This window comes from Triticum dicoccoides, chromosome 5A (assembly GCF_002162155.2).
Source record: "Triticum dicoccoides isolate Atlit2015 ecotype Zavitan chromosome 5A, WEW_v2.0, whole genome shotgun sequence".
In the NCBI taxonomy this organism is placed as follows: domain Eukaryota; kingdom Viridiplantae; phylum Streptophyta; class Magnoliopsida; order Poales; family Poaceae; genus Triticum; species Triticum dicoccoides.
This window is the reverse complement of record NC_041388.1, coordinates 519,618,848-519,623,526: the sequence shown is the minus strand read 5'-3', so window position 1 is coordinate 519,623,526 and position 4,679 is coordinate 519,618,848.

Genomic DNA, 4,679 nt, shown 5'->3' with positions numbered 1-4,679 from the left:
AACCACAGCCGCGCCGTCGTAACGCCGCAACCACCGGCCTTACCGCACCTCGCCGACATGTCCATGACCTCCGCCTCGACACCCTCGTCCTCCTCGTAGACTCTCTCGACGTCGGACGCCCCAAAATGCCGCCCCCGACCTCGCCTTCATCGTTCGGCCGCCGAGATCGCCGGCGACCTTCCATCTTCATCAGCTCCTCCCCGACCTCGCCGACCCGCTCGTCGTGACCGTGGTGAGCTGCTGGCCATTCCCCCCTCTCCGTTCTCTTCCTCGCATGCCGTAGCGAATGCTCCAAGCTTGACCGCACCCGCCGCCGACGTGGCCCCGGCAACCAAATGGCCCGGGCGTCGTGTCCAACATGCTTGCCGCCTCACGTAGCTGCTGTAGGTGCCATGAACGCGCTACCACGACCACTGCAGCCCCGTAGCCACAAACACCCGAACACCGGCGCCGCCCCGAGCTCGTTTCTGGCGAGCTCCGGCCGTCCCCGCTGCTGTCGCATGCCGCCTTGGATGCGAGCGAGCCCCAACTCCCCGCGCGTGCCCTCCGCTGCTCGATTGGGCGCCGGAGGAGCAATTCCGCGCTCTCCGTCGCGTCTGCTGCCGCCGGCGGCTAAACGCCGGCGCGTTAGCCCTAGTTGACCAAGGGGTTTGACCTCCCCTGGCTCAATGACACGTGGGGCCGCCATGCTAACTAACCTAGATTAGGATTAACTAACCTAGCTAATTTAGCTTGTGCATTGCATTAATTGAATGTTGTTTATGCTCCCTTGCCGGTAATTGTCCCCTCTCAGTAGACGTGTTTCGACGACGAGTTCGATGACACCGATGAAGAGTTATATTATCTTCAGAAGTGCCAGGCAAGCAAAAACCCCTTGTTCATTCCGATACAATCCCACTCTCTCGCTCCTGCTCTCTTTTACTACATTAGGACAACAACGATTCAACGGTTACATGTTGCGGTAGTTGAACCCCTTTCCTCTACATGACCTGTCATTGCCACAGTAAATAGATGAAATCCACTAGCATGAGTAGGAGTTGTTTGAGCCCTGATGTGCCTACTCATTCATGTTTGTTTGTCATGCCTGCTATTGCTTAGGGTCGTGTTAGGTCTGATTCATAGGGGATGAATTGGAAAGTTGTGAACATGTCCTACTATGTGTGAGCTAAATGTGTTGAACATGATTTGGTAAAGGTATCGATGAGAGGCCATGTAGGAGTACATGGTGGGTTGTTTCATTGGAACCGTCCTTAAGCACCGAGATCTGTATGTGTGATTTAAGAACCAGCTACTATCATGCATTGGGCCCGAAACCAATGGACCCTCTCGACTTGTTAACCACTCTAGTCCTTTGTCCAGGAGTTGCAACTAGTTTCTGGTGTTCATAGGATATGTGTTGGCGGCTGTGCGTAGCGTTGACCCTAGGGGTGGGCTATGATGCGGTAGATACACCGTGGATGGGCATGCCGGGTGCCCGTTTGGTGTCTCGGAACCCTGTACACATCGTTCGGGGCCGTATGTGGAAACCTCAGCCAAACTCCCTGCGGATGGAACCTAGATAGGCGATAAACTGGACTAGAGACTTGAGTGTTTAGGTAGGCCGTGGCCGACACCCTCGTTGGTCTTCCACTTGAAGGTTGCCGAGTACATGTTGTGTAAACGCGGTAAGTGGTGAGAGCGTGTGTGAAGAAGTACACCCCTGCAGGGTTAACATCATCTATTCGAATAGCCGCGTCCACGGTAAAGGACTACTTGGTTGCCTATACAGTTCATAGACAAGTGAAAGTGGATACTCTAAAATGCGCAAGATAAGCGTGAGTGCTATGGATGGCGTTCTCGTAGGGAGATGGGAGCGGATCCATAGTTGTGTATTGATATGGTGAATATGTGGACTCGTGTGCGCCACCTCAAAAGAGTTACTTGCAGTCGTAGTTTAAGATAGCCACCGAGTCAAAGCTGGCTTGCTGCAGTTAAACTCCACCACCCCCCTGTTGATACCGATGCATATGTAGCTAGTTCTGATGTAAGTCTTGCTGAGTACTTTTGTACTCACATTTGCTTAATTTATGTTTTGCAGAGAGACTTCATTATCGCTAGTACTTTCGCGTGGACTTTGACGTTTAGCTTGATACCTCAGCTACGATCTTGTGCCCTCGGCTGGATCTGGTAGATAGTCAGGCTTCTCAGCCTTTTTCATTTGTAGATGTCTGTACTCAGACATGTTAAGCTTCCGCGTGTGCTTTGATTTGTATGCTATGATTGTTGGGTCATGAGACCCATGTTTGTAATATCTCGCTCCTCGGAGCCTAATGAATAAATACTTGAGTCGTAGAGTTATGTTGTGATGCCATGTTGTATTTGCACATATCGAGCATATTGTGTGTATGATTGAAATGCTTGGTATGTGTGGGATCCGACAATCTAGTTGTTTATCCTTGGCAGCCTCTCTTATGGGCAAATGTAGTCTAGTGCCCCTTGAGCCATAGTAGTACGCTACAGCCCGGGTTCACCGGAGTCCTGCTAGCCGAGCACTACTGCTCAGGACACTTGACTGGCCGGCATGTGTTTCACTTCGTTCCTATGTCTGTCCCTTCGGGGAAATGTCACGTGGTGACATCCGGAGTCCTGCCTAGCCTGCTACAGCCCAGGTTCCCCGGAGTCCTGTTAGCCCAGTGCTACAGCCCGGATTCACTCGCTGATGACCGACATGCTCGATGTGATTCATGTATGCCTGTCCCCATAGTTTAGTGCCACTTTGGGTTCACGACTAGCCATGTCAGCCCGGATTCTCTGTCATATGGATGCTAGCGACACTATCATATACGTGAGCCAAAAGGCGCAAACGATCCTGGGCCAGGTAAGGCCGCAAAGTGATATGACGTGTTACATGCTAGATCGGTGTGACTTAGGATCGGGGTCCTGACAGTTGCCTCCCAACAAGCGCTATCGTTTAACGCCACTAGCTAGGCATAACAAGCAATGATAGATCTAGGTATTGCCATCTTTGGTAGGCAATCCATAAGTGGCTCTCATAATAGATTCATAAGGTAATTTAATTTTCTTTCCAGGAAAGTGTTACATGCCTTTCCTTAATGAAAATTTGAATCTAATATTTCCTTCCTTCATATCAATAATTGCACCAATCATTCTAAGGAAAGGTCTACCAAGAATAATAGGACATGAAGGATTGCAATCTATTTCAAGAAGAATAAAATCTACGGGCACATAATTCCTATTTGCAACAATAAGAACATCATTAATTCTTCCCATAGGTTTTTTTAATAGTGGAATCCGCAAGGTGCAAGTTTAGAGAGCAATCATCAAAATCACGGAAACCTAACAAATCACACAAAGTCTTTGGAATCGTGGAAACACTAGCACCCAAATCACATAAAGCATAGCATTCATGATCTTTAATTTTATTTTTAATAGTTGGTTCCCACTCATCATAAAGTTTTCTAGGGATAAAAACTTCCAATTCAACTTTTTCTTCATAAGATTGCATCAAGGCATCAATGATATGTTTAGTAAACGCTTTATTTTGACTATAAGCGTGAGGAGAATTTAGCATGGATTGCAACAAGGAAATACAATCAATCAAAGAGCAATCTTCATAGTTAAATTCCTTGAAATCCATAATAGTGTTTTAGCAACGTCTAGGGTCTTAATTTCTTCAATCCCACTTTATCAAATTTAGCATCAAGATCAACAAATTCCGAATTCTTAGAACGCCTTCTAGGTAAAGGTGGATCATATTCAGTCCCATCATTATCAAGATTCATATTGCAAAACAAAGATTTAATAGGGGACACATCAATAACTTTTAGATCTTCATCTTTATTTTCATAGCAACTAGAAGAACACGCTCTTATAAAGACATCTTTCTTAGCACGCATCTTAGCAGTTCTTTCTTTGCACTCATCAATGGAAATTCTCATGGATTTGAGATACTCATTGATATCATGCTTAGGTGAAATAGATCTAAGTTTCAAAGAATCAACATCAAGAGCAATTCTATCAACGTCCCTAGCCAAATCATCAATCTTAAGCAATTTTTCTTCAATCATAGCATTAAAATTCTTTTGCGAAGTAAGAAATTCTTTAATATTAGATTCAAAATGAGAGGGCATCTTATTATAATTTCCATAAGAATTGTTGTAGGAATTACCATAATTATTAGAGGGGTTACTAGGATAAGGCCTAGGATTGAAATTTCCTCTATACGGTTACCAAAATTGTTCCTACCAACAAAATTCACATCCATAGATTCATTATTATTCTCAATCAAAGTAGACAAGGGCATATCATTAGGATCAGAAGAAACACTCTTATTAGCAAATAATTTCATAAGTTCATCCATCTTTCCACTCAAAAACATTAATTGCTTCTATCGCATGCACATTTTTACTAGTAGATCTTTCAGTGTGCCATTGAGAATAATTAACCATAATATTATCTAGGAGTTTAGTAGCTTCTCGTAAAGTGATTCCCATAAAATTGCCTCCCGCGGCCGAATCTAAAAGATTTCTAGAAGAAAAATTCAATCCGGCATAAAATTTTTGAACAATCATCCACAAATTTAAACCATGACTAGGGCAATTATGTATCATTAATTCATTCTCTCCCAAGCTTGTGCAACATGTTCATGATCAAGTTGTTTAAAATTCATAATATCGTTT